A 21,051-nucleotide genomic window follows, 5' to 3' on the forward strand; every position below is an offset into this window, starting at 1 on the left:
GTTAAATTCATTGAATACAACTTCCTTTTCTCCCCCCTTAAAGCTAGCCTTAATATGGAAAAGGTCATCCAGAATATCCATCACTTTGTTACTCACTCACTGTTTGATAGTTCTAACCACAGATGGCCTTAGAAGTATGCAACTGCATACCTGTCCTTGCTTCATATTTGATTGTAAAAGCTGAAAAAGTTGTATATAAGCATCTCAACTGATACCAATACTATCTGTGTCTTTTGCACTAACTCAATATCCAAAGAATAATATTTTATAAATGACTCCAAGCATTGTTTCTTTGCCTTTTTAAAAAATTTCTTCTCCAAAATATCTTTTGAAACTATTGAAGGAAGAATACGATAATAAAACTAATATCCTTTTAAAGAATCTCTTTCACTTGCATTCAATTGAAGAAGAGACCTAAATAAACTTAACATCACAAATCAATATAATTAATTATAGATAAATTCATATTTAATATTTTTAAAGTAAAAAAATGTACCTTGCTACTTGGATTTGTTTACTACAACCACCACCTCCTCGTTTGAGACTCTCAATATTTTTAAGAGCCATTTGTCAATTTCAAAGTCCTAAAATAGTTTGCTTTTATTGATAATATTTGATGTGTTTCTCCAATGAATGAATCCTTTGTTGACAGTCCTTTAGCTTCTGCAATATCTCATTGTTATATTTTGATAAAAGACGATTCTCCAAACAAAGAAGAAACTACTAAGGAGGGGAAAGAAAGAAGAGAGTGAGAATGGAGGGAAGTAATCAAACGTCGAACAAAATTCATATTGAATATTAGTTTTCACTTTAATAAGGATGAGTAAGATCTTCATTATGACAACCTTTGTTAACTTTATGGTGGCGGCCTAGATTTCTAGGTTTGATATGACCACGAGAATATCACAACAATGACTTATTAACAATTTTTGATATATTTACTTACCAAAATATAGAAGTTTTTAAAAAGATAAAAAATAAGTTTATTTCCTAAAATATTTTCTCTCTCTAGGATCGATTACAAGACATTTTTGAGACCTCAAATATCCCCTAATACAAATGGAGCTTCTAAAGGCATTCTTAAAATACAAGCATCTTATTTGAATTTTAAAAGACCCTCGACATCGAGCCCTCTGACTTGCTGCTTTGAATGAGGTTCTTATAGATGTTTGTAATATTTTATTAGTAGAAGAAGTTCAATTGGCATATGATACAACCAAGATTAGTTGACAAGGCTATGAGGCCATATACAGTATGATAGCAACTGCATTGACTCGTAGCAAAATAAAGGCACATAATTTTGCCTCGTCCATTTTGACTGAGAGCTCTAAGATGAGCACAAAATATATTCATTATTGATTCAATAGGAAAGTAATTTTTTTATCCACCAGCAAAATGGAAGTGGAGAGGGCTAAAGCTAGAAATATTTCTTATGACTATGATAACTTTAATAATATTTTTGTTGACTTGGTTAAGTTGCAATGTGCTATGGCTCATTTCTACAAGGTGTAATGCTTAGAAGGAATTGACTTGTCCTAATCTAACATTATGGATTTAATATAGTACACTTATTTCTCCTATATTTGTACCAACTTGATTGCCAGGTTTTGTTTCAACCTTGGGGTTTGTTATCAAGCTTGACAAATGCCAAATCATAAAGGGATGCAAGTTGGAGAAGGTGGGCCTTACATTGATGAATTATGCCATGGCCTATGCAAAAGACAACATGCTTGTCCAACTGTTTAGTGTGCAATCAAAAAAGGAAATTTGGTGGCCAGCAACAGCCAAGGTACCCAAGGAGACTTATAATGTTCTCTCTTGGATATTTCAACTCACTCCATATCTGAATATAATTTCCAAGCAAACAAGTGGAGACAAGCTGTATGTGTGGAAGAAGATAGAGAATTCAACGTTAATTAGCACTTGGGCGGAAATCTCAAGACTCTAAAGTGTATATTTAATTTTGACACTAAGACATCAGCATCATTGCATTATCCATTTTTCATGAGAACAAATAATTCTCCTAAGGCCTTAAATAATGTTGTGTGGAAGGGAGGATCATTGGCCTACAATAGAAAGGCACCACCAAATAGGTTATGTCTTGATGAGAATTGGAAAGCCATGTTTCCAATTAACATTGAGAATGTCCATTTTTGCACTTTGCATTGCCTCATGTGCATATTTGACAAGTTATTGAAATTTCATATCAATTATGTATAAACAATGAAGTCTCCCTCCAGATGTAAAGCATCTATTAAGAAAGTGGAGGAGCTATTAAATTCATTAGGTGTACAGGGAGGCAAGGTAAAGATTAAAAAGGACAAGAAAACATTAGGCCTAACTTATGATGTAGCACATAAAATTTCAATGATGAGTGGAATGAAGGCAATGAGATTCCTAAGCAATACGACTAGCAAGCCATCAAAGCTAAAGTGGGAGCTATGGAAATATTTATGCAAATGTAGTATAAATTTGAAAAGAGACCTTAGTCTTAAGAATGTCTGAAGTTTGGCATTCTTTTAATAAGCTAGTGTGTATAATGCTAAAACCATCAACAAATCATTCCACTCAAGTTTGATTTCATATAGTGGTCCATGATTTTACAAAGTTGTCAATGCATAGAGAGACACCAACATCACCCACTACATGATACACCTTCAACTCTAGTGCTTGCATATTCTTTAATATTTGGATACGTTGATGCTCCAAATCCAATATCAATACTTCATACCTTTGCAACACATTTTATATGCTCATCGATTATATTTTTTGGAGAAATATGGGACTTTGGAAATGTGGAGCATCCAAGATATAAAAAGTCTCATTGCCAAGCTCATGGTACATATTTCAAGAACACTTGCCATGGAGATGGTTGCATCAAGAAAAGCTATCTTGTAGAAATGTTCGATTGGTTTTATAGATGCACCTTCGATCTCTCCATCACATTGGAGAATGCTAAGGCTATCGCATTGGCTAAATCTCTCAAACAAAAAATCCACACGTGTAATAAGAAAAAGTGGCAAAACACATTTGCAAAAAATACACATGAAGCTTGGCGCATGACAAGGCAAAGAGAAGGGTCAAAATGGGCATGTATATAAATCCACATGTGAACCCCCCTTAAATCCTAATAGTAGGTTTCATATAAATAGAGCTCTTTCAATTCATTTCCTATTCATACTTCCATTGTTGTCCTCTCTTCTTCTCTTCTAATTCACCTCATGGCTTGCACTAAGTAAACTGCATAATGGCATCCACTACCAGGCCAAGGCCAAGGAAAATTTTTCTCTTATTCACCATGGCAAGGCAAAGAGATTCCCAATTTCACCCAATGGGGTAACTCTAATAGCAGTGCAACCTCATCATCCCCATCTTCTTTCTCCCCCCATCCATCAAAGGCTCAAAGACCCTGCCTCAATTGGCCTTTGAGTATTTGAAAAGAGCTTGCGAGCAAGAATATTATTTTGAAGAGAAAGAAGCAAGAGAGGATGTGGAAGCTGACAACAACGAGCGGGACAATAATGAGGGAGACACCTCTATGGATGAGGAAGGTGGAAACAATGATGATGTGCGCAACATTGATGATAACATCAATAGGCCCCAAGTTAGCTTAGAATGGCTAGAGGCTAGTGGAGCTGCAAGCAAGGGGCACTCAATATGTGGTAGAGGCCCCATGGGATGCCCCAAGCTAAAAACAAAGTAAGCCAAAAAACTTCCTCCTTCTCCTCGGGTACCCCTCTTCCCCACTCCAAAACCAACCATTGCCAAGAAACCTCCACCTGAGCCCCAACATCAAGCCCAACAAGCACAAGGATGGAAACTATGGTGAGGCCCAGCGAGACGAGTCCCAAGGAAAAGGCTAAAGAAGAGGAAGAACTATCACCTAGCATCTCTTAGGGTAGATCCACAAGTACCAGAAAAGCACGAACCTATTGATTAGAAAAGTGTCCTTTACACGCTTAGTGAAGGAAATCCTTCACTCTTATGGATATCAATTTTGCATGCAAGGGATTACAATGGAGACTATCTAGAAAGCTGCAAAAGAGTGCATTGTCACCCTTTTTGAGGATGCATATCTTTATGCAATTCATGCCAAACATTTGACCATCATACAGAGAGACATGTAGTTAGCTAGTGGATAAGAGGGGAGAGAGATTAGAGTTACCAAGGGCCTACAGTTTTTGTAACACACTGTAATGCAATATACTTTGTGAACTTCAAAATGTAATGAAAAATCTTTGCTTTTTATTGTGCCTCGAATGTCTTGTATTGTATTTGTGCATGATGATGTAATGATTAAAGTTGCAATGTCAATTGAGAACTCAACAATTAAGTAGGATAAGAAATTGATTATTGAGCCAACAGTTTAGTTAACATTTTTTCTTTGTCGAATGATAAGTTAGCATGTGTCATACAAGCGATGAAGTACAATGAAATTTTAAAAAAATTATTAGTAAAAAATTTGTGGTTCAATAGGCCAATCGGTTTAGTTTTGGCCCAAAATGATCAAAAATGACATAAATGAGGTCAATCAACTTAGTTTTGGCCCTAATCATTTTGGGCCAAAACTAAGACGATTGGCTTGTTGGACCACAAATTTTTTATCGACAAAATTTTAATTGTATTTTTGAGCATTTGTCATACTCTAAAAATATGTAGACCAATATCACACAACATCGATTCTTAAAATCCTTCAATTTTATCACAATTGAATGTTAAAAAATAGACAATATTATTGAGAGATAGATTGTAATAAAAATATATTTTTATTATAGTGCAAAGTACAAAGGGCTTTTCCTTTACATCACTATGCTTAGAATCTTAGAGCTCGAGTTCCAAGTTATCTTCAGGTGCTTAATTTTCTCATGGACATGCCTTCGTCTCTTCTTGGCCTCTAGTAACAACCCTACCTTGACACTCTCTTGCATGGCAGCTTGGTTGGCTCCTATGGCTTTATTGATCCTCACGGCCTATAGTATCCTTCTGCGTTACACGTGTACTGAATACATGCTTCACCAACCCATTTTTAACAAGAATGATCTTGTGCATATTCGAGGTGATGGTGGTTGCACATAGCACTTTTGATAGGGCCTTCAAGATAGAGAGCTAAGCCCATTTGTTTAGGGTGAAGGTGGCATGGACAATGGCTATGTCAGCAATGGGGATCCTGCAATGTAGTACCCTATGGAGGCATCCTTCCCGAATGTTCCCTAATCCTTCTAGTGACTTGCAAAACCATCAATGTCGAGTATGGCCTACATTGACATGAAATTAGCTCAAAATAGTATACATAGTAAAATAAAGTGTCTAGATAGATTATTGATGCACTTACTTCCTGCTTGGCATCGACGGCAACCTCCAAGGTTGGTCAAGTCCACACTTGACTTGAACTTGTCGATCAGGGGGGGGGGCTTGCTACTCTTCCAAGGGTGCATGTCCTACCACCAAGCTATCCTACACTGCCTCAAACTCTTGGGTGCCAACCATGGCGTGCTCTACTAAGCACATGAAATATCTAAGAGCTATGAGTGCACCGATTATGTCTTCTAGCTTTGGGTTGTTGTACTCCATTGGTAGATCATCAGAAATGAGGGGGAAATCATTGGAGATCGCCAATATTGACAACACCTCATCCTCCCTCACTCCAAAAAAATTATCCACATCATGGAGAAACATGAATTCTTTGTCATCGATAAAGACTTTGCAAATGCTATCTATGTGACAGTCTCTATCGACGTTAGAGAGGATAGTCTCCTACTCACCTAAGCCACCTCCTAAGGTGTCATCCACAGCAATTATATCTCTATTGACCATAAGGTCTAGAGCTTTTGTCTCTTCTATAGCCTATGCTTTCTCTCCAGCATTGTCTATTGGTGAAGGATTTGGATGAAGAATATTCTTTAGTAAGCCTCCCACATGCTCTTTAGCATCCGCTATGACTACAGCTGGTTCCTCACCTTTATTGAGTAACAAAACAAAAGTGGCACCCCATGAGAGGTAGTCAATGCTATGCTGATCAAAGCCGTATTCTCTCTAGCTTGCCAAGGAGTGAGATGCTTGAAGTAGGTGGGGTGAGATTTGCACAAAAATGATATAGTCATTTTCAAAATGCCTCCATTCCATTGATGTACTTCAAGAGATTGCATGGCACCCATTCCTCTGTTATTAGAATCCTAGAACCCGACGGTGTACTCACAAGTATGTATTCATGTACTTGAGAGGGTATTGCAGGCTTGGAACACGCCACAATACCGTATCATAATACTTGTTGATATTGGGACAAAAGATATTGTAAACATCTAATCTCTTGAAGAATTCCATGTCTTGAAGGAATTTCATGAAGCTATTAAGAGTGTGATCCATCATGGAAGAAGGGGTGAAGGAGGCAAGAGCAAGGGTGCTTAGGAGAGAAGTGGTTGGAGAGTTGGAAAATGAAAATGAGACCAAGTGACTCATTTTATAGGCCATAGACCTAGATTTTTCATTTTAAAAAATCTATTAATATATATTAAAAATGTTTAAAAAAACCAAACAATCTAAAATATACAATGTTAGAGAGTCTAAAATATGTATAAAACACTAAAAAATACAACCCCATGATCTATTCATCTCTAGTTATTGATACATCATTTTGTACGATCATTCCACTTGGCATATGAATTTGAATATCAAATGCTTGTTCCATGTCTTCAGTGGACTCCAATGGAATCCATTGGCCTAGTTTCTTCATCCAATGTCGATAATAGAAGTGCATGTACAATGATGAACATGTAATCAAGTAACAAAATGTAACACTAGAGGCCATCACTCTACATGAAAAGATGTCGGCTTTTTGCACCCCATCCACCTCATTCCATCCTTCTTCAAAATTGGAATTAAGAAATTCCTCTATTATGTTCTTACAAATGAACATGGAGAGACATTGATACGCACTAGTGCTTTTGAAGATATATGCAAAAACATGAAAGACCCACTAATCTTGAATGTCATGTACAATCTTCATTTTTAATGTCTGAAGAATCCACTCATACAGAATGGGCCATTCCAAATAATTAAGAGGTAGACAAGGAAGTAAGTCAAGGGAACCACATGAATCAACTGATGTAGGCACTATATACATGAACTTATAGAAAAAAATCTTGCACTGTAAAAGATATTGTGATGACTTTCCAATCATCATTGTCTCACCCACATCCATATGTAGAGTTGTGTATGTCCCAGTCAAGCTTCTCAAAGGTTGGTCCTCAACAAGATTCAAAGGGAAAATGTCTGATAGGAGAGAAGAAGTAAAAAACTCAAAAAAATATGAGAAGTTAAGAACATAAAATTTGTGACTTACAATTTGAGGGAAAAACTTGTTGAGTAGTCCCAAGAAGTAGCTTCAAGTCCTTCACACCATATACATGTTGAACTGATGCAACAAGACCACCACCTTGAACTTCTTGAAACCCAAGCACTCTATCCTTCCAATGATTTTGTAGTACACCATGACAACGAACTCGATGAGGCCCTATTGTTGAAGGTTGCATGTAGACCCATGAATCCTTCTTAAACAATGATCCTTTCCATTTGCCATGTTCATCCTTAATATTGTGTACATAGATAGAAAATATGGAATCACAGGGCCACCTTTGCTAACATGGAGATGCTATTGGAATGGTAATGAATGTAAGGAGGGATGTGTGGCTATGGCTATGTGGGCAAAAAGAGATAAGAAATTTTGTGGAATGGAAGAAATAAAATTATCATGAAAGAAAGAGAAGAAGTTGGGTGATGGGTGGCTATGGCTGGGAGAATATGGGGGCTGTTTGGCTATGGCTATGCTTAGAAGAAATAGAGAGGTTGGGTGCAATGTGACTATGACTGGGAGAACCTGGGGGACTATGTGGCTATGGTTGCATGACGATAGAAATATGAGAAGATTTGTGGAATGGAGGTAAGAGAATGAACATGGAAGAAGGAAAGAAGTTAGGTGATGTGTGGGCGCTATGGCTGTGAGAGAAGCTAGGGGTATGTGGCTATGGCTGAGAGAAGTTGGGAGCACAGAAAGCTAAGAAGATTTGTGGAATGGAGGTAAGAGAATGACTAAGCTAAAAGCATGTTTTGCAAAGAGATGCCAAAAAATGCATTTTTTGACTATACATGTCATAAGAATAGGATTTGGGGGAGGGGGGAATGCATTTTTTGAGGGGGGAGAGGAAAAGTTTTCAAATTTTGGGTCACCTTTTTGGATGCCTAGTGAGACCCACCTGACATGGGGTGGTAAAAGTGGGCAAGGGGAGGGGCCATAGGAGGACAAATCTATAAGTGGTAGGGACAAGGAAAAAAAGGGAGTAGATAAAATGCACATGCCATTCCCTCTCCTATTGGTCCACCTCAAATCTCTTGTCATCAAGAGAGTCATTAACTCTTAAGATAAAGGGCCCTTTTCGAGTCCATATTCCCCCTAATGTACATCTACTTCCATTTTAGAATCATCACAAGTCATAAAAACATCTGCCAAAGTAGCCATAATGTCTAATAAAGAATATCCATCCTACTAGAACCAATATATTTTATTAAAGTCACATTACTATCTTATTAAGGTCACATTACTATGTTTCCCTACCTATGGAGAGTGCAACCCTGCAATACCTATAGTTACTAAATCAACCGTAACTTTTGATTGAAAGCTTGGATTGACAAACTTCTTGATTCAAATCAAAGCTAAAATTTTCATCTTCAAAGAAATTACTTAATAATCAATTTTAAATTAGGAATAAAAAGATATAATCCAAATTGGCTTATTGAAAGTATCCAAAATCTATCTTGTCTAGATGAACATATAAGAGGTCTATAGATTCAACTTTGACCCTATTTAACATTGTAGACTCACTGATAAAGGTGAGAGCACACTATAGGATACCAAGACACGAATTTATGATCTATGAAAAATAATCAAAGACCCATACCATCCATTTTAATGACTACAAGTAGTGAGTAATGCCCTGAAATCACTATATGGATTGAATCACTACCAACGTGAATCAACCATTGCCAACATGAACATTTGCATTGCCAACATGATAATTTTCATTCCAACATGAGCATTAGCTTACCATCACTACCAACATAAACAAGACATTGCATCAAGCATAATTATAGCTAAGAACCCACTAGCATAGGCATTTGAGTGTCTTGATGGATGATTCCATGCCATCACAAACATGTCATCAACATAACCAATGTAGCAATCAATGCTCTATCATCCAATATCTCATAAAAGAAAAATGACTTTCCAACTTGTTTTCATCCAAAGCCCCAAAATGTTGCTTCTAGATTGAATCCCATAGCTCCATAATCTTCAAATCTTACCAAGATTGAAGAACCTTACTTAGAGAAAGGCAATGGGGTTGTAGAACTAGTAGCTATGGTTGGAGCTTATCAATGATCATTGAGCATTAGAGAATGCCTCCTAATTCTACAATTTTTGAAGGAGTTAAAGAAGAGAATATTTGATGCTGCCCTATTTGATTCAGCAAAAGAAGCTCTATGTTGCTTCGATGGAAGAGAATTTGATTCAGCAAAAGAAGCTCTATGTTGCTTCGATGGAAGAGAATTTGATTCAGCAAAAGAAGCTCTATGTTGCTTCGATGGAAGAGAATTAACCTTCAATCTTCAATGTATGAGCTCCAATGTTGGCCATGAAGACAAGTGCTACATGTATAGGTTATGGATTGTAACCTATAGGTCTACTATAGTGAGAAGAGACCATGGTTATAGGCTTTCATAGGAGTTGGTGACAAAAAGGGTAGCCTCCATGCTATTTTAGTAGGTCGTAGTCAAGTTTTATGCCATTTTGAAGGTAACTTGGTCTAAAGAGAGCTAACTAGACATCTATCACCTCCTCTTCATGGGTAAACTTTATGCCTTCTTTTCCCCTAGTCTTCACCATGTTTGCATCATCAATGACCCGCTGAAAATTGGGTTGTAAGAGAGGTTGAGAATAGGATGAAAGATGAAGACAATGGAGCAAGATATGGTGTTGCTGGTCACTTCCTTTGAATTCATGAGCAAGATATTGTGCCCTCTTTACCATAGTTCCCCTTTCTCCCCCCTTTTCCAAACTCACACTGAGAGAAACTCCCAAAAAGATGAAGTGTTCTACATACTGATTACAGAAAGTACTCTCAATGTCTTTGACACTTGTCTTTTGACCCTTTAATTGGCCTTCACCCAACTGACATTTCATGAGTTCATATAGTTTCAATGGTAAAATAGCTTCAATTGAAGTCAGTTTCTCCAATATCCCATGATGCACAAATTCATGGTTAGAAATTAAAAGTCCTTTCAGAGAACACTCCACAAATGCCATGATGATCTTCTTCCATGTAATGATAGGTTGTAAAAAGCCTTTAAATATATATCCACCATAGTCTAAGTCCCCATGGCCATAATTACTTGTGGATAATACCACCACTTCATGAAATCCAATACTGCTTGCAGTAGGACTGCAAACAATTCCAAAATATCCCGCATCTCATACAACAAAGTCAAAGCTTGACTAGCTTCCACATGAGAATCAAAAATAATTTGAAAGATGATAATATCAGCAATAATCTCATAGGTAATATAGTGGTACTCCATGTAGAGAATAAATCCATGAAAACCTACAAAGAACCATAAGAGTCAGAAAATCATAGGCTATTGTATCAGGCAAAAAATCATAGCATGTTGTATCAAGTAACACTCTTGAAGGCTGAACTAAATTAATTGCAACTATTAGCTTTTCTTGTGCCTCTTGAGTTGATTCATTGTTATCTAGATGTACTAATCTCCACAATTTGAATCCATTAATTGTTAGCTTAATTATCTCACCTCATAGTGTAGCCAAAACAAATGTTCCTTGGCCCAAATATTTGGCAACCTCATACGGACATGTATACCACAACTTCAACTTCCATGGGTGCTTACCAAGCTTAGAATTGTATACCATTACAAGATCTACCTCCTTAAAAAACTTCTTTTTAATATGTTGATTGACCCATGCTTGCCAGCTTGACTACACTACTGTCGCTGACACATAGTGAGCTATGATCCAATCCTCTTTAAGTTGGATCATCTTTTGTAACCTATAATGTATTGAATCCTCATGATATAATCTATGAGTTACTACCACTCTTAGGCTAGGAACTAAGGATACCATTGGGACCAGTGCTTTAAGTCCATAAACTAACTTGAACGGAGTGAAACTTGTTGACACCTTATATGTTGTGCGCAAAGACCATAGTGCTAAATCTAATTTAGTGTCTCAATCCTTACGATTATCAGTGACTATCTTCTTAAAGAATCCGTAGCAAGATCTTGTTAGAACTCTTAGCCTGCACATTTACTTGAGGGTTGGTAAGGTGTTGACTTCTATGCAAAATCATATGTTTAGAAGTCAACTCCTTAATCACTTCATTCATAAAAAAATGCATACTACGGTGCCTTAACAACTCTATAGGGCTACCAAACGGAGTCATTATATTGGAACAGAGAAATTGCGCTACATTTTTTGCTTTATTATTTGGAAAATATTTGGCTTCAACCCACTTAGTGCAATAATCCGCACATACTAAAATATGTTGATTTTTACTTTGATGGGCTATTGGTTGAATAGGGCCCACAAAATCAATGCCCATTTTTGGAAAGGCTCTAGAGGCAAGACTAGATGATCCTAGATTCTATATCTAGGCTAAGGTTGACCTTTCAACATATAGGTAATGCACTCCTTCGCATATTGATGAGCACCCTTGGGCCACCATTAACTAGCTTGAAGAATCTTCTTGCTTGCAATCTCATTAGAGAAATGACCTCCTATTAGTTTCGCATGTGCCTCATGCAGTACAATGGGTTGTTCTTCAACAATCACACATCTTCTCAATACATTGTCAATGCCTCTCCAATGCAGCTCTAGACAATTCTGCAAACGTTACTCCATTAAGCAAATAATTCAGCATTTGATCATAAGAAGAATTGAATTGATGTACCTGAACACCAAATAGCTCTCCATCAAGCAATTTGATCATTTACCCCTTGTATAGGGCCCGCTAACTCAATCTTACTCAAGAAATCAGCTACAGATTGGTCTTTGCCTAGTGTATGCACTATTTTATAATCAAAATCTTGCAAAAGAAGCATCCACCTTGCTAATATTCCTATAAGTTGTGGTTTATTAATGAGCTACAATAAAGCTTGATGATCCACATGAAAAATGAATTGGTTCCCCAATAGGTAATATCTAAAATTTTGTAATACAAATATCATTCCATGAGCTTCTCTCTCAATCATTGTATAGTTCTTCTCAACTGCTACAAGCCTTCTACTTGCATAGTAGTCAGGTCTAAACCAATGTGCAACACTTTCCTGCATCAGGACTACACACCCACCGCAATGTTAGATGCATCAACAAATACATGAAATGGAATGTCCCATTGCAGAGGTTGCAAAATTGTGCCACTACAAGCATCTTCTTTAGTATACCAAAAGCTTTATCCTGATCATGCATCCATACAAACTAAACTTCCTTCTTAGTAAGAAAAGTAAGTGGACCACAGACATGAGCTAAATACCGAAGATACATACTATGCCATTTCACTTGCCCCATAAAGTGCATCACGTCTTGGACTATTTGCAAGTACAACATCATTCTGAACTACCTGAATTTTCCTTAGATCTATAGCCATACCTTCCTGTGAGATAATATGGCCTAAAAGAACACCTCTTTAAGTAGCAAAAACCGATTTAAATGCATTAAGAGACATCCCAAATTGAGGGCATATTTCAAAATAGCACCTAAGATGTTGCAGGTGATCTGCTTTCTCACCAAACGAACATAAATCATCTATAAGAACTCTCGTAAAAGTAGTGAGATATGGATCAAAAGCTTTATGTGATGCACCTTGAAACTTTGGTGGTCTATTCTTCAACCCAAAATTCATAACGGTACTTAACTCCCCCCATTCCATTATAAAAGCACTCTTATCCATATCATCTAGGTGCATTCAAATATGATTATATCTAGAGAAACCATTTGGAAAACTATAGATCTCATGACCTGCTACATCATCCAATAAGGAATCTATAAACAAAAGAGGGAATGGATAAGTTATTTTTGTTGCATTCAATTTTCTATAATCCACACAAATCCGTATCTTGCCATTCTTATTGGGAACTACTATAATAGGTGAGAACTAGGTCACTTCATTCACTGGCTTGATGAAGCCAACTCTAAGAAGTTTGTCAATCTCTTCTTTCATTGTTTAGCATAGTTTAGATTCATGTGGTACCTTTTCAGCATGATAGATTTATCATCTACCTTCAAATTAATTCTATGCTGACACACCCTTGGATTGAATCCCTTCATGTCAGTGAACTCCCAAGCAAAAATACCATGGAAATGTTTGCATAGATGAATCAACTGCTACTTGAAGTCTTCCTCAAAAACATTACTCACCATTATTGGTTTAGAACTTGATTTAGGGTCCAAATACACTTCCTAAACATCATCTTCAAGCACTCTTGCTAACTTTCCTATAGTGTGTTCATATTTCAACTTAACATCAATAATGGCTTGCTAACTAGCTCTATCAAGAGCCTCCTCTATTTCTGATGATGCATTTTTCTACTCTTTGAGAGTCTCCACATTAGTTCCTTTACTTCCCTTAAGACAATGACTGCTTTCTCCATCCAATTTAGTGTTATGATATATCAAGTTACTATTTTTCTGTACCAAGTCTATGTTTGCCTGCAGTGGTGGACTTGCTACCTACAACAATAACCTCTCTACCTCCAGCAGTAAACTCTCTACCTGTAGTGGTAAATTTTCTTCATGTATTACTTTTTCAACATCCACCTCAAAGACCAGTACAATGGTAGGATTAGCTTGTGAAAAGAGTTCTTCATCATCTTTAGTCTCGAGTGCAACATTTATTATCTGAGCAACCAATGGACTATCCTTTGGCTTCAGTACTACTTGATTGAATGTAGATAACTTGACCTCCTTACCACCATGAAGAATGATTACCGTACATACACCCTAGCCTTGGTTTAACTTGGATAATCTAAACCACATCCTTCCCAACAACATATGATATGATTCTCCTAGACGTTCCATGAGGAGGACAACAAAGCTTATCTTAAACTTCAACCTTGCAACTCGAATGAGTTTATTCTTCAGGATCCTTAAAGGCTGAAGTCTTCACTAGTTAGCCATTTTAACTTTAAACGGTGCTTGTACAAGTCCCTATAATTTGTGTGAAAGATATAGCTCTTTAGATATGATGTTTACTCCCAAGCCTTCATCTAATAATGCATCATAAAATTTAATGTCCAAATATTCCACTTGTATAGTTGGCACTTTATAATCCACCACTTTAGAAGACTGTGTGGAGATAACGACTTGACATTTCGAAATCTCCTTGTTGCGATCAACATCATAGTTTTTCCACACCGTTTTCCTTGATTCATCATAATCTTTGCTAAGAGTTTCTCCTTGAATCAAGTCAAGGATCTATTCTAAAGTTAACTATAATGAAAATTTAGCGAATGTAGTAAATGACTCATAGGAACCTTGAGATTGTTCATTATGGTTTGAACTTTGTTGTTGGCCACTAAATTGCACTCCTATTAGTGACATATCATACTATTTTTCTACACTGGTTGACTCCCCTACACCTTATATGGCAAATATGCAGAGTTGAGTTATTTTGATTCCGTTTTCTTCTGCAACTTCCAGATTTTCTTAGAGGCTACTTCCCTAACCTTCTCCTAATCATCACAATTTATCTTATGCTTGTGGATTTAGTCCTAAGGATGTATAGAATTGATGTCTCTTCTGGACAATCTTCCACAATGATATAGTTTGAATAATCATAGCCTAACTACGGCTCTAAGCCATGTTGGATTACATTTAAAACACCCTCACTTAGCACATCTTTCTATTGAACTTTTTTAAATTTCTACTCGAGCTATTGTCTTATTGCCTAGCCCTCTGTGACCTCCGTAGCTATTCTACTAAGACCATTGCTTGCATTTCTTGCTACTCTCCAATCTGCATTTCCCTTTCATCCCTATGGCATACCCACAACTCGCAATTAGGTCCTAACATATGTCCCTACTCGTCACAGTAATAGCAAGGTCCACGTTGCCCCTATTGGGCATTATTCCACTGCCTTGGCTGGTCATTGCCCCATTTCTTAGGTGGCTAACCCTTCTTGCCAAAACCTCTAAATCCACGCTGTTGTGCCATCTCAAGTGCACTTTGATTAACCAGTGCTATTGGTGGTGTTGTTTGCTATCTTGCATTTTTCACCATTGGATTATACCGACATTCTCTAGCCTCATGGCCCACCTTGTGACATATATTGCATGACTTCACATTCTTGGGAGTCTTAGTAGCTCCCATATCCAACAATTTTTTCTTTATTTTCTTCTCTAACCTTTTTTCCAAATCCATCTTCTTCTCTTTTTCTTTTCCTTTCTTCTTAACTTTAGAAGAACTCTTATCATTCCTGGATTCCTTTTGTATCACTTTTTGCTCAGTCTACTCCTATCATCATCTGAGTCGCTTGATTTGGTATTTGACTCAGAACCTGATGAGGTATCCTCTTCATCACTGCCATCCTTTGAATCAGAATCAGAGTTTGAGGAATTATTATTCTTCTTCTTTTTGTATCTGCTCTTGCAAAGTCTTTTCTCCACCCATTGTGCTGCTTCAGCTAGCACATCTATGGTGTTATTATTTCTGACTTCCACATTATCGATTGCTCCTGCAATAGCTTGATCCAATCCCTTATCAAAGTATGATTATTGCAAACCTATGGAAGGACTATCTTCTTCATTCAACCTGTTTAGTAGGTTCTTGAATTTCTATGCATAGTCTTGCATCAGTATTGTCTTCTGCTTGAATTGCTTTAGCTTTTTTAACACATCCATAGCTATCTTATGTTTTCTAATACTTAGAAAAAAAAATTTAAGGCTGTCATATGCAGTAAAATGTCCAGCATCATAAGTGTTGTACCAATCCATGGCCTTACCTTTGAAGGTTGATGTGCAAACTGATGCAGCTTGACTTGGTCCCCGAACATATTGTCGAAAAGCCGCTAGCCACCCACCCTGTCTGAAACTATGCGACATGGCAATCCAGATCCTCTTTCTTCTTGCTAGAGAACTTAGAAGCCTCGACCTTAGGATTAAATGGTGGGTCTTGATTCATGGCTCTTGGCTTCTTCTTCTTCAATGGAGATAGAGGATCAAAACTAAGGGACTTCTTTGTACCAACTACTATACTCCTATAGCATTGTACTTCCTAACACCAGATGCTATAATCTCTCTACAACATGATTGGGAGCAGTTGAGTGCTCATTCAAGTTAGGGCCTCCATCTTTTGTAATTTCAGGAGAACTTGGAGGAGATTCTGTAGATGTAAAAGGGGAATGATACATAGTAGTGGTACCAACAGAGGTATCGGCATTCTAGAACTCCTCTCTAAATAGTGGGAATTCCTATTCATCCAGGGTGCTAATCTCTTCTACTTCACCACCATCATTCCACAATAATCCCTATTGATTTCCTACCAATAAATTTCTTAACTCTTTGAACCTACTTCAAGTTAGGGGATGACATTTGATGGATGTGGATAATTTTTTGACATATATGCAAAAATGCATAAATTAAACCTATAGAATGCATCATGCTGCTTCATGCAATGTGCCATTGCTTTAGGTTTTGAAAAAAATCTAAAATTTTGGGCATCAAACAAATGCGTTTTTGGTCAGGGTTCAATTCTAGAGATAGAGAATGACATAGGGAGGGTCATACCATCTTAGTTCTTAAAATGTATTACTATTTCATATAGGAAATTCAAATTTCTACCCTCAAACTTTGCCATTTTTAATGGTATTTTAACACAAAGAAACAAGGAAGCAATGGTAGGATCTCCAAAGTGTTGCAGCCCCTAATCTATGCATAATGCATAATAGGACTATAGTGCCTCATACAGAAATACATGTCATTGTTGTAAACAGTCAGAGAATACACAATCATGTATTAGGAAACTCATAGGAAACCCAAATATAATGGCATAGAAACAAGAGAATATATACTACAATGCTTATACTTATAGAATCAGAAGCATAGAACACAGATAATATACTGAAAATAGATGGAAACATAGTGAATCATGGTGCCAACTATCAAATCTCATATATCATCATAGGAATCCATCATGCAACAAGTCATGAATATCAAGAATGATCAAAATGTGAATGACACCACAAATACCTCTTTAGGCCATGCACAAAATTGCCTACATAACTATAACTTCATGAGGCATCTAAGGACTACCCCACACATAGAACTACTATGACTAAAGTACTAACCATGCTAAGGGAAAATACAATGTATGATGTGTGAATCCATGGCTAACATTCGTTCTCTAACTCCCACGAAGGTCTATTTGTCCAAGTACTAACCATGCTAAGGGAAAATATAATGCATGATGTGTGAATCCAAGGTTAACATTCCTTCTCTAACTCCCATGAATGTCTCTTTGTCCAAGAACCCCTAAAATTGAGCACAAAACTTGGTGACGACCTACTAACTTGACCATGTTACCTCTAGATATGGCAAAAGTTCTAGCTCTAGCTCCTTCTTGTCTTCATGAAAGCTGCCTATTGGTTATAGTCCTCCTAGATGTACCTATACTTACTATATGAGTAGCTCAAGTTTCCTATTTTGAAAAGAGAGCTAGATTGAGAAAGAGAAAGGGAAAAGGGCCAAAGCATTAGGCTTTGATACCAATTGTAAAGAACAGGACAGGAGAGAGAGAAGAGAAGAAAGAGAAGACTACAAAGAGGACAAAGAAATCCTACAGAAGGAGAGAGGAAGGCAAAAAGAGAGAGAAAGAAGGGGAGGAAGCCATGGAAGCTCGATGAAGGTGAAGAGATAATTCTTTGTTAATTCTTGGATACCTTAAGTGGGTCTCTTAACACATTTTATACCCTAATCAATGTGATTGGGTATTTATTAGTGGTTCTCATGCAGTCTCACTCTTTACAAAGAAGATGCTCGAATCCTTGACCGTTGCAATGACAAAGCTTCACTCCTCACCCTCATCACTCCAAGTACGAGTTTCCATAAGCACCAAACACCACTCTAATACCAATTGCAAGGTGGAGCATGAGTGGGAGCATGAATGGAGGCAAGGGAGAAGTAAGACCTATGGAGGTTCAAGTAAGAGACAGTAAGACAATATGTGAGAACTCCAACAGTCACAATGTGTGACGTGCCTTCCCTTATTCCATCATCATCATGTAAAGAATAAAGAATAAAGTGACAATGAGGGGCTGTTGTCACTTGCATTGCACAAGTGTCCGGACAGTTAAAACAAGTGAATGTAGGTGGCTAGGCTTGGAATCCATGATCTACTCCTAAACATAATGGTACTAAATATTTATGTTTTCCCATTGTGCACTCTCACATGGTATCATTGCCAAAAGAGATGACCTAGAAGTTCTAAGAAGAGGAGACCATACTCTACTAGTTGTCTAGTGTAGATTTTTGTGAAGAGGACTAATTCTCTACATTGTTTGGGCCTTCTACTACAAAGCGTGCAAAACACCTAAAACTTTTGTTACATCAGTGTAGATGACTACCCTTGCATTGAAGCAACTTGGCATCAAAACATAGCAGTTTGTTATGCAATTTGTAGATTTTGTGAAGGAAGATGGACATGGGAACTACAAGTTTGATGACTTGGTGAAGAAAACACTCCTATCTTCTAAAGACAAATAGCTAGACACATTGCAAAGATCCTCAAAATATCAAAGATGTGCAAATCCTTGATGATGATATGCATTCACTTCTTGAATGATATTTTCCTTCTTGGGTGCTTATGATGGGAATAGACCATCTCATGATTGTTTATGGGGAGGGATTGCATGAGTTCCTACATGCAGCTCATGACTCTAAATGTTGTGCAATATTATATTCATAGGGTTTATGACATTACATTTTCCTATCAAAGCATATGATCACATGCGTGTTCATGCTTCCTCCCTCACCAAGTAAAGCATGACCTATGCCAAGGAAGAACATGTGTGCATCATATGTGAGTCCAATTACTAACAATAGAGGGAGGAAAGAAAGGACAAAGGTTTATCTTGTGAAGTATGAGGATGGGCATGAGTTGATGATACACATAACTAGAGAAATGCCCTTAGATATGCATTTTTGTACAATACTAATGTATATTTGCATGTAGATGAGCCCAATTTCTAGTGAGTTAAGTTGACTTAGGTGTATGCCATCTCCTTACAGGATCTACACATATTTATTCTGCTAATTGGTTCTATCATGCAAGGTTGAGGGGGAGCAAGTGATTGGTAGGTGCATGTGAATCCTTTCAAACCACATGAAAGTCTTTGCAGTATTTTTATATCCTCTTAAAAATGGTAGTGAAAAGCAAGTTGATAGGTTTATCATGTCTCTCGTTTTTCTTTGGCTTGACTACTTTTTTAGCAACCCTTCCATATATAAATTTCAAAAGTGGTTAATTGTTACTTGATAGTACTATTAATTCACACATGTACGTGGCCTTAGAATATGTTAGCCTTCTCAATACTTTGCAAGGCAAGGTCTTTGCATGAGCTGACCCATTATAACATGAGTTTTGAATTGATTCACATTATTGTAACAAATTACATATAATTTAAAGCTATATAATTGTTCTTTTGTGAATTGCATCAATATTTTGATTTTCCAAACTTTAGAAGGCCATTTTCAACTTGTAGCCGTTATTGTCAAGCTATATAGGTTTTGTTTTTTCCAATTAAATAATCTGATCATACAAGAACCCTAATACATATCCTTTACTGACTCTTGTCAGTGAGAATTTTTTAGCTTTGCAATCGGTCATCTAGAAAGTCATATGCCAATGACATGATGCTTTATTTCATAAGGTTCCTATGACTTAGAGAGGTATCACTCTTTTAGGCTTTTGATAGTTGCATGGACCTTCACTTGAAGAATTGTTATTCATGTGTTCCATTGTCATATCCCACTTTTGAGGCCACACAAAAACAGATCTATGCATATTGGATCATACATAGAACTTCTAATTCACATGTAAACACTTATGGTGTTGCATAAGTTGCTTTATTTTAGCATTGCAAAACTAAGAATGTTGAAAGATGCTACACAACTGGAGCACGTACCATGTGTCCAACAAGATCCCATTTTTGAGCCCACATGAGGCCCACAGTAAAAAAAAACCATGCATACTTTATGATACATAAATCTCTAATTTCATCTAAACACATGTTGTATCGAATACCCCGCTTTTTTAAAGCATTGGAGAACTAAGCACCTACAAAAATGCTAGGTGATAGTGTGTGGTTTTGGTTACATAACAGCATATTCCCTTAGCTTAACAAATATTCTGTGTTAATTAGTGCACAACTGATATTTGATGAAATGTTTGAGATGATGCAAAGTCAATTGAGTTGAAGAGAGCATTAATAAAATGAGAGATACAGAGAACAATTTATCGATACTCACACTATTTAATTTCAACTATGCAAGTTTAGGGAACTCGAGAGTTGTTGTGAAAAGTTCTAATGAGTCATATGGTTTATGAGTGAGAGATATTTATAGAACATTAGGAGATGAAACCCTTGTATGAATATAATATCCTTGGTCCTAGAAGTTTCCATTAAGAAGATAATTACAAGAGGTATATTTAAGCTTTCAAACACATACATAATGTGTTAGGACATCCACAAAAAGTTGTGATTCTTGGGCAGATATTTGCCTTTTCTTGCTTCAATACATTATCTAGGCACACGATCTATGAGAAAAAAACATAGAAATTATCCCAAGGATGATGGCTTAGTTCTAGGGCTCAAAATCATAAGGTTGTGGTTCAAGTCTTGCTAGGTGCATCACTTGGTTGGACACTTATGTTCACATGGTGTGTTTGCATTAAGTTCGAGCTCTTGCTCACTTGAACATGGTTGGTCCTCCTCCTTG

The sequence above is a fragment of the Lygodium microphyllum genome, chromosome 21 (genome assembly GCF_053477565.2).
Source record: "Lygodium microphyllum isolate KBCC chromosome 21, Lygodium_microphyllum_v1.1.10, whole genome shotgun sequence".
NCBI classification, from domain to species: domain Eukaryota; kingdom Viridiplantae; phylum Streptophyta; class Polypodiopsida; order Schizaeales; family Lygodiaceae; genus Lygodium; species Lygodium microphyllum.